The sequence below is a fragment of the Leptopilina boulardi genome, unplaced genomic scaffold (assembly GCF_019393585.1).
Source record: "Leptopilina boulardi isolate dan_hultmark-lab unplaced genomic scaffold, ZJU_Lbou_2.1 LbouV2_123, whole genome shotgun sequence".
NCBI classification, from domain to species: domain Eukaryota; kingdom Metazoa; phylum Arthropoda; class Insecta; order Hymenoptera; family Figitidae; genus Leptopilina; species Leptopilina boulardi.
Window position 1 is genome coordinate 1,255,172 of NW_026137667.1, and position 12,954 is coordinate 1,268,125.

The 12,954-nt window shown below is 32.1% G+C and overlaps 1 protein-coding gene across 8 annotated transcripts in view; it reads right to left on the reverse strand.

Annotated features, from left to right (window-relative positions):
• LOC127290759 (transcription factor AP-2-epsilon) overlaps window positions 1-12,954 on the reverse strand; it is a 132,911-nt gene that overhangs the window by 51,393 nt on the left and 68,564 nt on the right. The gene's annotated exons all lie outside the window — the stretch shown is intronic.

The following is a 12,954-nucleotide window of genomic DNA, read 5'->3' on the forward strand; positions in this document are numbered from 1 at the left end:
ATGTATTTCTTTCTGTCTTGTCCAAGTTCCCTCTCTGTTCATTGAACACTGACATTCGGTCCACTCCTCAAGTCTCATCTTACGTTAAATCAGGCTGGTTAACCATCTTCTCTATCTCCTATATCCTTTCCCTAGATTGACAACGATGCCGCGACGAGCTTGGTTTGCTCATTCTGTCTAAACTTCCCAGATTGCCAGATACTTGTTCGGTTTCCCTATAGCCTCTTTCGTAACTTGCTAACAGATGCTACTCCTTTGGATCACACGTAGACTTCCACCAGTCACTTAGCGACTATAAATTGCACAACCTGATTTTTTTGAATGCGCCTTAAAAATACTACTGATGCTGAAGATTACACGTATATAAGTAGTCTAAGCTATAGTAATTTCAATTACAATGAAGAGTAATTGTCATCGAAAATCATCCTAATAGAATCTAATTTCTATTATTTCCATTTAAAACCTAGAAATCGTACCAAGACAAGCGTTGAAATTCCCTTTCTTCAGTTTTCAATTAGAAACTGAAATCAATGGAAATACGTCTCAAGTCCATCACTAGAAAGAACTAGGTAAAACTAGCCATTCGATGAGGTATTTTAACGATTGCTGTGCGTGATCTAAAGTCGACTTGCTTCACAGCCTCTAAGGGTGTAGTAAAACCGAATTTTTTAAGTTTAAGCGTTAGAGAAATACGACAATACTGCTTCTCCAATCCCATTGTGAAGACCGCTGATTCTATTCAGAGATGCAAATGACCATTGTTGTTCTCAGGATATATTTCCCATTAGTAGCTGCGGATCCTGACTGCCCAGTTATGTATACTGCGTATAAGAATACGCCTCCAAAGACTTCTTGTCGCAGTAAAATACAAAACCTTTCTGTTTTCAGATATACATTTACAGAAGATAACGAAATTCAATTTTTAAAGAGATTTAAAAAAAGACATTTTTAATAGAAATTAGTTCAATATAAAATAGAATCTATCAATATTTCCGAGTCAAAAAGGTGAAAATTAAAACACAATTATTTTAACTCTTTGTCAATATAACAAATAAAGTAACAATTACATCACGAACGGATCATCATGTGATGGCAGATGCAGATATACTGAAGGAATAAAATTAAATTAGTGAAGCTAATAAAATTTCAAAGGTCAATGAAGAAATAAAATTACGATGAAGGCAGAGAAAATCAAAAAAATATGGTCAATGAAACTTAAAAAATAAACAGATAATTAGATAAATACAGAGAAACAACACTGAGAAGGTGACAGACAAGTGTATCAAGTATGAGAAGAATAAAAATTGATAAATCTATTTCAAAGAAAAATTATATCTTGAATTTAGTTTATTAGTATCATCTTTTTTATTTAATCCATTATGTTGCAAATTAATGTGAATCATTTCAGAAATCAGTCTTTTGTTAAAAGAAGATTATCGGGTAACTATTGTCAATAAGTAAAGATTTGAGGACAAATTTTCCATCACAATTATAAATTTATTTATGATAAACAAGTTTCGGCGCAGCTGCCGCTATTTTGATGCAGCACTTGGTGATCATCATTTTCATAATCCTATTGGTAAACCAAAAGTTTGTTGATAAAATTCATTTTGAAACTAACAGTAAATGTTTTTTAAAAATAATTCTCAATATACTTCTAGCGTTTGAACTTCTATTTTCTAAACTTGTAATGAGGTATAGATTTTCAGATACATCGTATTTATTTCTCCAATTGATACAACTGAAACGTATGTCCGTCGTCAAATTAGCTTGTCACACCAGCAACATTCCTCCATACGTTAACCCAAATACGCACGCGAGAATATAAAATAAAACGTAATGACAATCTCCTGCAAGAATGTCTCCAGTAAACCTGCACTTATAAATGATACAAACACAAAATTATTCTGTTTCTAATTCATTAAATTCAGAATTCAAATTATTTCTCAATATATCTGCAAATTGAAATATTTTTTTTCAAATTTTAATGACAATTTTTCTTAATAATTATACAATACAATATAATTCAAAGGAATAAATGATTGATGATTCAAAGATTCGAAATTAATTTTTGGTAAAAGTTGCGCTTGTGAAGCTTTTATTATTCTTTTTGCTTGAGTAAGACAGGTGGAATAATCTTTCGCGACTATATAAAATCTCTTGATCGTCTTTAAAAAAAATGAATTGTAGCAAACCGTTGATGGACGCAACCGGATCGTATCTGTTCGCGTATCGAGGCTGGTAAGACAGGTAAACTTGGAGATCATTAGATACTAATAAACCGTTCTCCAGAATAAATTTTATAAATTTATCCCAGTAGCGGAGCGAAACGATGTGGCGGTGGGCCTTGGGGCTCTTTCACCGGAGGCTTCTCCCTCGGGCAGCAGCCGACATACCAAGACAGATCGCCTCTTTTTCCCCCTTTCCCCTCTTAGCCATAGTATACATATAGTATGTAGTATGCACACCTGTCCAGGCTGGATGGGTGCTGCCTTTGCTCTACGTTCACGTATCTTGCTCAAACGAGAACTAGAATTTTCAAGGCACTCATCAGTATAACTAGCAATCCAAATTGAGGTTATCTGTTATTGTCAACTTTTTCATTGTAATTATTATATTCTTTTTTCTATATTTACTTAATTGATGATAAATTTTCAATGTCAATTATTTTGCTTCTAAGTTGTTATATAAATGTTTAAGTTTTCAAATATGATTTTGCAGATATGTTAACTGCAATGAAATTATGTTCCAATTTATTAAAATTCAAATAATTGATATCTTAACTATGTCAAATGAGATTTAACGGGAGAGTGATAAGAATTTTTTTTTAAAATAGATGAAAGAAAATTTTTTTTTTGCATCTATAAAGATTCAGCTAACGAGAGTCACTGCTGTAAAACAAGTTTAGTTAATTTATTCTATCTGTTACGTTAATCTAGATCTGATCAGTTCTTTTTATACTGAGTTTTCTGCAATTGGAGTATATTGACCCGATTGATAATGAAGTTTTGCAATCATTGCTTTCTTCAGGAAATTTGCCTTAATTGAAATTAGAAAAAATTTTATTAATCTTTAAATACTTTGATTGAAAATTTATTAATATTTCCATTATTGGAAATTATGAATGAACTACTTATTGAATTTAATGAATGAAATAATAAATTTATCAACTTATATTTGCAGAAAAATGAGATACCTTTTATCCTAGAAGGAAGAGTTATGTTGTTATGTATATGTGAAAAAATATTTAAGGGTGGGGTTCCTAGAAAAGAAGTGAAGGAACGTTACATTTTTTAGATTAACTGTCCTTCGATAATATGTCGCGAGGACGAAAGGGAGTAAACGGCTTTGATGCTTTTCCCAGGAGAAATCTTTGAGCATATTTTCACGTCTACTCGCGTCTCTGCCGGATGCAGATAGCACGTATGCAAGGCTCACAATATCCCTCTGATGGGAAAGGCCATCCAACCAACGCGATACGATATAATGCCCGTTCGTGTAAAATATTACTGTAAAAATGGCCAACTCTATATATACGTATTCACCTATCTGCAAAGACGACTTGGGCAAAAGCGTTTATTATTATATCACGCCTTTTGTATGCGGATAACACTTGTGTATATATGCAGCTGGAGTTTACTAAGGGTCCGTTAAAAGCTCATTCAAAAGCCAAAGAGATGTGCTAATTCAGTGCCTATGACAAGAAGCATTTTATTTTCAAATCATTCTTCATGTTAAAAAACAATTTTTCTTTATACGGTGATTTTTTTTGCTATTTTGATCGTAACAGATTTTGATAAATTATACTCTTTAAATTTATCATCACTTCAAAATATATTTGGATGGTATTATAATCGCGTGTGATTCTGGGAAACCCCTTGCCAAAAAATATCGATCCTAAACTTATCGATTGGTTTTCCACTATATAAACCATATACATTTATGAGAAGCAAGTTAGTTCTTATGTACTTTTATTAGTTCTTTAAGAAAATTCAAGTTCTTATTTAAGTGTCCGATTCATCAGTTCTTCTTCGAGAAAATTCTTATTGTTCAACAAGTGTCAACGCTCAAATAAAACTCCTGCTGACGGTGCAGTATTTAATTCTTACTCAAGAAATCATTCTAAAATTATTTTATCTTGGACCTTCAACAAGTTCAACGACAATTACCAGCTTGGAGTCAGTTTTATTCTATTTTGGATCTTCACCAGCTTTGGGCCAGTTTTTCCTGGATCTTATACTGATTGAACCAGCCAGTCACTAATCTTAGGCCATTCCTCAACCAATCGATCTTTGTATAGGAACGAAAATTACGTGTATTTTAAAGTAAGTCATTTTCATCCACATATTACTTTGTAAATTTTGTTTTGAGTTCTAAGTGTTTGACTCTGCTTTCAATGGGATCAGATATTTGAACGAAAGATCAACCTGCCAGTTTTTACGAGAGAGATTTGTAAAAATGTGAAAATAAATAAACCTTTGGTTCCTCTACAATAATACCTTATGGATTCGGTATGGTTAATCCTTAGAGGAAATTTTTTTTTTCGTTTAAACGATTAATGACATAAAATAAATCAGATTAATGTCAAAGGCAGCAATATAGTAGAAGTAGTAATAGTAGAGGAGACACACACGCTCAGATATCGTAAAATCTAAACGTGAAGGCTGTCGAGCTATTTCATTCAGTCGAAGAGCAATCACTGGAGAATCGTCAATCTACATGTGGGCTGTGAATTGATGACGGACATTATCAAACGTGCGATTAAACGGGAGCGCAAATGCCGAGCAGTTGTTCCTATATGCTCCTTATACTCTCTGTCTATCCCTCGCTTGTTCTGAACACAAGACATTATTAATAGGACTTGTTTTATCGTTGCTCCCACCAATGACTAAGCAACAGGGGCGTGACTTACTGAGATTCGTTATTATTTCAATCACGTCCCCAACCACGCGATTATGCCAGCCATGGAGTAGCAGCTCGCAACTCTTGCCAGTTTTCTTTGCTGATTAGTCTATTTCTCCATTCTTTTACCACCGCATGGCAAAGATAGCAACTTCTTTCATATACACGCCCACTATACTACTTCTTTCTTTGCTTCCATCAGAAACCACGTTTTTAACATACTCAAATGAGGAGAATTAATTTAGAGGCATAAAATTTTAACACACATTTTCGTTATTAACAGGTGACAAATTTTTTTATAGCGTTATTTAAGATTCCAACACCTGGAATTTTCTTCCAGATTCTGAAAATATATATTGCTACTAGATCATATAAAACAACAAATTAAAATCTTTCATTCAGGTGTAACTAATAATATTATTTTTGGTAAAATTGTTACTTAACTGAGAGCCAACTTTACTTTATTTATTTAATCAGAAAAGTACAAAAACTTGAAGATAATCAATCCTTCCAAAGCTTCACTGAATATTTTTGGAAGACAATATACTAATCATGCTATCACTTTGAGTAGCGACTAATTAATCTGACCACACCTGCTTATGCATTAGTTTTAAAGGACTGTGCAATAGTCCCCACTCTCTACGATACGCACTCATACTTCATACTGTCGACACAAGACATCTAGCATTATTGTATATTTTACATTTATAGCAATTTTTTATATTTAAATTAATAAAATTGACTTTCTTAATAAATAAAATTTTTCAGTTTGCAGTTGAATATAATTTAATGTATAATTCGAAAGGAAACATAAATATCGTTTCTACCTTGGCGCAAAAAGGAATGAAAGATTTGTTAAAGTGGAGCGTGTTTGAAATTGATTTACTGAGATAATCGTGAAGGGTTCGCGCGTTGCCCCCAATGTAATAGGCAAAGGGACGCGGCATACTTTCGAAATTAAAACCTTGGAGGGCATCGCACGCAATTATGCCGGGAATCCGTCGACGTATCATTGGCCAAGGTTGACTACGTGCTTCGAGAATGCAGTGTTCAGATTCTATATGCCATATCTTTCTCTCTCTCTTTCTCTTTATTATTCTCTATATCTATACGAATAAAAGGATGCAAGCACGTTCATTCGACTGTCGCCCGCATCCAAAGAGCAATGCATGGTCTCTCTTCCGTCATTCCAGAAAATTGTCGCGTACGAAAAATACAAAATCGGTAATCGTCCTTATGTTCGTGCGAAACGATTGGTCGCGACTGCTCTCAACATTATAAACTCTATTTACAACGCCGATCACTTCACGCTTCTCTCCGCCTCCTCATGTATTCTGAGCGAAAAACGACGTGCGCATTTTTTCTTTATTTCAAATTGCATAGTCCTTTTCTTTTTTATTTATTTATTGAAATTCAATTTGTATTAAATTTTTCTACATTTTAAAAAAATTTAATCAAATAAATTGACCTACATGAAAATATATTGCACAAGTTGAAGACATGGTGCGATAAAATTTTATACTACCTCCCAGGCTCAGATTTGTTTCTGAAATGTGGTATACGGCATCAGTTTCAACGACAGCAGTTTTCGATCGTTAAATTTCGTTGTGAGTTGAGCGCCAGTTACACATCGTGTAACGAACTTAAACTGGACACCGGGCCAATCGAATGATCATATGAGCTGAGAGGACGAAGAAGGTGCGCTGGTCACTGGGGCGTTGACCTGATGCTGAGCTGGACCAAACGAGTAGAGTGTGCGAGTACAACGGAATCTTGGCTTGAGTGAGGGGTGCACGAAGGGGTCGGAAAAGACCAGGACTTCACTTGAAAGAGAGAAAATTTCAAAGAAAAAAGAAGTTTCAAAAAAGTCCAGAATTTACGAATATTATTCTTATTAAATTAGTTGACATAATGAAATACTTTTTGAACCATCTTGTATATATGAAAATTACTTCTTTAAAATTTACTTTGCAGATCCTTGTTTTTTGAATTTCGCTATGAATAACGATTTAATGTTTACCGCATTTTGAGAATGCTCTCTTGCCATCCAGCTTTTATCGAGTCAACATGTTTAGTTTTCAATAGTTTTCAAGTATGTGTTTCAAGTTACAGTTTGTGGTTATAGCCATATCAATAAAATTTAATTTATATCCAATTACAATATTATTTAGTTCAATTATTAAAAATTCAGTTTAATTTAAAGTTAAAAGTTACAGTTGATAAAGAAAATATTATAATATCACTTGTTTATTCTACTGAAAATATAATGTTCATTTATTGTTTACGAATTATTTATTGTTACCATGAACTCTCATTTTTAAAAGTAAAAATAAGTTACAAAATGAAACTTACAGTTTATTTTAATAAGAAATAAATGGAGAAATTTTGATGTTGTAGATTCGATCATTCATTAGAGCCTTTTAAATAAAATAGATTCCAAATAATGAAGTGAAAGAAATTCTGTACGCGATGAAATTTTTGATATTAATTTTCAGTGGAATTTGACTGACATATGATAATTGAAAAGAGAATATATATAGAGAGAGAGTGGAGCAAGACTTTGAAAATGACATATATATTATAAATATATGACACGGAGTGATCAATCTCTAGGATTGAGATATGCTTGACAATATCGAAACTCTTTGATTATTATGCAAGAATGATGTTACACTGCAAAGTATTCACTTTCGACGGTATCCAGTGAGAATTGGAGCGTGGCTAAAGCGAACCCAAATACATCCTCATTCATTGCTCTTGATTTATTACCGGATCCGCAGTGGCGACAAGTCCTCGTTACCGACGAATTTCGCATCCCTTTGATCCACACCATACTGTATATGTTCCACTAAAAAAGAAGATGGAGTAGCCTTTTTTTGGGAGAACTGTCTCTGATAATAAATCTCCAGCATCATTTGTACTTTCTTCTTCGAGAATCCTTGATGCATAATTGTCCTGATAACGTAATTTACTTGGATATATATAAATCGCCTTATGCAGATGGAGATGCCATCGAGAACACGAGATGGAAATGTTTTAAGAAGATTGTACAAATCACTATCTCTGTGCCTCAAATTAGAATCGTTTCGTGACTTGTCCTTTTTGACTTTTTTCATTTAATTATATATTTATCTTGCATTTTTCTTATCGTGGAAGGACTACATTTTTTCAGAACGATCTTTCACGATAACTAAATTGATTCTTTGATTTCATGTAATTCTGTTTATAAAGTACTAAATGCTTCAACTATTTTTGGGAAGTGCGCCGGTTGTGTAGGCACCCCTAGGTAATTTTTGACAGCAAGTTTTCATCCTGTTGGATGCATATATTCTTTGAACGATACGTTTTAAATTTGACACATCATTCCTGTGGTGATGAGAATTGCGATAAATGACCGCAAAATAGATGTACCGCAGAATAGATCATCAGTGCAATTCAAGATGATTTGATACATTATTATGAATGCCAGCAAGTATCGTAAATCGATATCTACCACTCGTCAGCATATTTCCTTGAGTATATGATACGTGGAATAGTTTGTAAAAAAAATCAATTTCCTTAAATTACATTCTCATTTGAAAAAATGAATTATTACCAGGACCTCTAGTCAAGAAAAGCTGTAAGAATATATTATCTTGAATTCTTTGATTGTTAAACCTGTAAATCCAGAGAAAAAATATATTTCTCTTAGAGCGAAATAAATATTTGTTTTAATTTTATTTCGTTTCAATAAAAATTTTATTTGTGCTAAATAAATTTTGTCTCAAATAAAAGGTTTCTCTTATAACTATATATACAAACCGTTGAAATGCGGAGGACTCGCGTGCTGATTTATGATTAATGTATGAGATATTTTCGATCTTAAAGTTAACAGATAGTCAATTGACATAGACTTTCTATCGATCCGGTATAATATAAGATCGGTACACAGTATTTACTGTAGAGCACGCGAGTTTATTTGATTATGTACGATAGCTTTCAAATCAATGATCGATTGGAAGACGAATCTTATAATGAGAACTTTTATGTCAATCTTCTCTGAAGATTAAAATTAATGTAAACAAGTAATGTCACAAATTCAAATTTTATTTACTTGAATTTGAATCAAATTTTTTAGGATTTTTGTTTCCAAGTGCAATATCTGAATTAGTAATAGTAAATAGTAACATAAATTGTAATTCCAAACAATTGTTAAATCTCTTTGATATGATTTGTATAAAAAGTATCTCGTAAATGCATGATTTAGTTATTAATTTTTCCTATTACTCTTCGTAACTATAAATAAAATTTACATATATACATATGTAACGGGAAAAACGTTGATCATTAAAAAGTCTGCGGCATTTTAATAGAAAAAGACTTTATGACCGACGCATTTAAAGTAAACCTTATTTGTATATAGTTTTGATTTTCCAAATGGTCTTTTAAAAGGATAATTGAGAATCGTGATTTATCAAAATGGCAAAAGCTTGGGTTCGGTTCGATTACGACTATACTATATGCGTATATATATATATATATTTATATTTAGTCTTGTGAGGGCATCAAAGTAAAATAATATATGATACAACCTTTTACGAAATCTGGAAGTTATATCATTCAACAAGGGTTATTTGCATACTAAATGCTCTTGTAAAAGGAATCACGGAAATTTAAATATAGCAAATATAAATTTTTTCTCCTTTTACTTACAGTATTCTAAGGAAAGGATTATCATATTTATTCTTTTGTATATAATGAAAAAAAAATTTCTGTTATAAACCACTATGCTCTTAATACTATGGATCATGAAACAGTTCAGCACCATTAATAATTTCCACTGGGCGTAATAAATATATATATATATGAATTATAAAACTTAACGTCATTGTGTTGTTGAAAATTGCGGCATTGCAATTAAGTTTGATATATACATGTTGATGTACATTGATGATTCTGCACGATGTATGTTTTGCTGCGTAATGTCCCCCTACAATAATTACTTGGCGGGATTAAATCCAAGTGTTCCAGGTTGATTAAAAATTCCATCATCTCAGGTCTCTATCAATACGTAGATAGTATCGGTGAGACTAACGGGAGAACAGCTCATACGCCTTTTGCGTTGAACAAAAATTTCAGAAGAAACATACGTATCTGTGCACACATCTTAAAGGCGCTGTTACGTCTTTAACATCGTTACATCTTTACATCTTACAACGCGACCTGAGGAGAATGAGTTCGCAATTTGCCAGTAATAAATTACCCTTGACTTTTCGTGTACGAGCCAAACAGATATCAATTAGTAGCCTTGAAAGAATGGGGTGTCATGAAAAGAAAGCTTCTTTTAAAAAAAAAACAACAACCAAGGGGAGAGAAAGCAAATCTTGCAGTTTTAAAAAATGTCAAAAACACAAGTGTAAACCTTTTTTGAAGAGATAAGAATTTTAATTAAAATATTTAGTTATTTAAATATGTTTTTGTCATTAAAAAAAGAATTTATCATCGATTATAAATTGCTTAATTAAAAAATTAAGCTTTTCATATCTTTATTTAGGCGAATCTCTTGAATTTGAGATTTCCTTCATTTGTTTACTATCAACGCCCTCGGTTTCATTGGGTCGCACCTTTATATAAAGTTCGATCGAATATAAAACTGAGCGTCTGTGATACGTAACGAGATTATTTAAATCTCTGATGGTACAGTGCATCTGAACCTTCTACAGAGTAGAGAGAAACAGCAGCATCCTTTGAAAGCTATTACCATCATGACTGAATTGTGGGTACCTTCGTTACCGACTTTAGTTACCGACATTGCGAGATTTCAGTCAGAATTCTTCTCTTACCATCACTAACTATGTTATCCTATGGAAATACACTTCGTGAAGAGTCATAACTATATTTCAATTTTCCCTCAAGGGCGCCTTTACATGCAAGTACCACATACCAGATTGTTTCACATCAAAAAATAATAATAATAATTATTATTATTATAATAATTATACATAACGACAAACTTCTCAATTTTGCATTTAACTTTCACTTTATATATAATTACACAATTATAAGGACTTCTTTTTTAAACTGAATTTTTTTTCTGTACCTATATCTCGACGAATTCTCCTGTTGTGATTTTACATGTAAATATTCTCCGCAGGTTTTCTCGCAAAATAATTGATAAATTCAGCTAAAATTTTGTATAGGATTCAAACATATAAGGATTTGTTTTTATTGCTTCAGTGTAGCAAAATATCTTCTATTATATTAACTTAACAAATTTCCAATAGCGTCACCGATACCGTATTTATTTACTCTTATTAATTCTAGTAATAGCTAATAAAAAAATATTGTTGCCAATTAATTAAAGGATTAGATATATGGAAAATGTGATGTTGAACGATGTAGCAGGGTGGTCGTCGACTAAGACAATAATAACAATGATAATAATAGTAATAATAATAAAGTGTTTAGTGGAGAGGTGGCTCGTGCTGAATGATGACCTCTGACCCTGAAGAGGCCATTCTTGGGCACGCGAAGGGGCCCAAGACTTCGCCCGAAGGCACGCGCAGGGTCCTCAACCTGTATACCTTTCTTCATCGAGCATACAAACGTGCAATCAAACTATAGTTACTTCAAACTTATACATGCACACAATCCCTTAACCATTTGCATTGACAGTACCTATAATTTCCTTTGTTAAAAGCATTTTCTTCATTTTAGTTTAATTCCTTGCCTCTTTAAACTCAATAATTTAATATTTCAAATATAATTAAGAGTGAAGAAACCTGCCTTTTTTTAAAAAAATAAATTATTGACAATCATTTAAAAAGGGAAAAATGTGTCGCATTATTTAAAAATAATTTAATTTATTCAAAAAAAAATTGAATTATAAACCGTTCAGAAAAAAATTAATGTAAGCAACAAAAATGATTTAAACTTATCAATAAATCATATTGTATTGACTTTTGTTGAATTATTTGTTTGCTAACAAGATACAACAGTAGTTTCGGTAAAATAAAAGAGAAAATAGCAATCCACTAATTTTTAAGCACTCGCAATCTAAAGATAGTAGATTGCCAGTAAAGTTCAGAAGGGGCGGTGTGAAAGGCGTAGCTCACTAATTATAATTATACTTTGGCAGTATTAGGAGCGTTAATTGCTAGGTAAGTTTGGTCAAATACCGGCCGCCCCTCAGGGGATTTTCTGCAGCACACGCTTGTTCAAAAGGTAATGCAGGTTAGATTCGCCAAAAGTGCCACGCTTTGATAGCAAAAATTAATCATCAGATTGTAATTTCTACCGCAATAATATAGTTTAATTCTACAATTCAACAAAGGATGTATATAATTAAAAAGTTTACTTTAAAAAAAGAACTATATATTTATCACAATTCGAAAAAAAATAAATTTTAAATAAAAGATTTGCGTTAAAATTAATAGTATATAAGTTAAAAATTAAAAAACATCTTGATAAGAGTTTATAATATTAATTTAAAAATGTATGGTATGAAAACAGTGAACGACACCCGTTGATAAAATGAAAAATATTTAAATACTATTTAAGTAATATGATATTTATTAATATTATCACAAATTTTATTATTCAGATTTAATGTACAAAAAAAAGTTGCTTTTAAAATATAATTGTTTAACAATTTCTTCATATTTATAAAATTTGTAATCAATAAAGCAAATTTTTTTTGAGGTTAGTTTTCTAGAAAGTTAAATATTGTCACGTCCTCGCGACATTATGTTTGCAAATTATCGACCTGTGGCACGACGAACCCCTGTTTTTCACATGTACCACAAGCTCTCGATTCTGTTAAAAATAAGTATATGAAGATGACCAAATATGGGATTGTAATCGCGTGATTCTGGACAACCCCTTGAAAAAATTTCGATCCTACACTTATCGATTGGTTTTCTACTATATAAACCATACATTTTTGAGGAAAAAATTAGTTCATATTTGGGTGTCACTTTTATCGGTTCCTTTACAAGAAAATTCAATTTCTACCTCTGCTATAGAAAGTTTCTTTATCAAGTATCTACGCTCAAATAAAACTCCTGCTCAGGG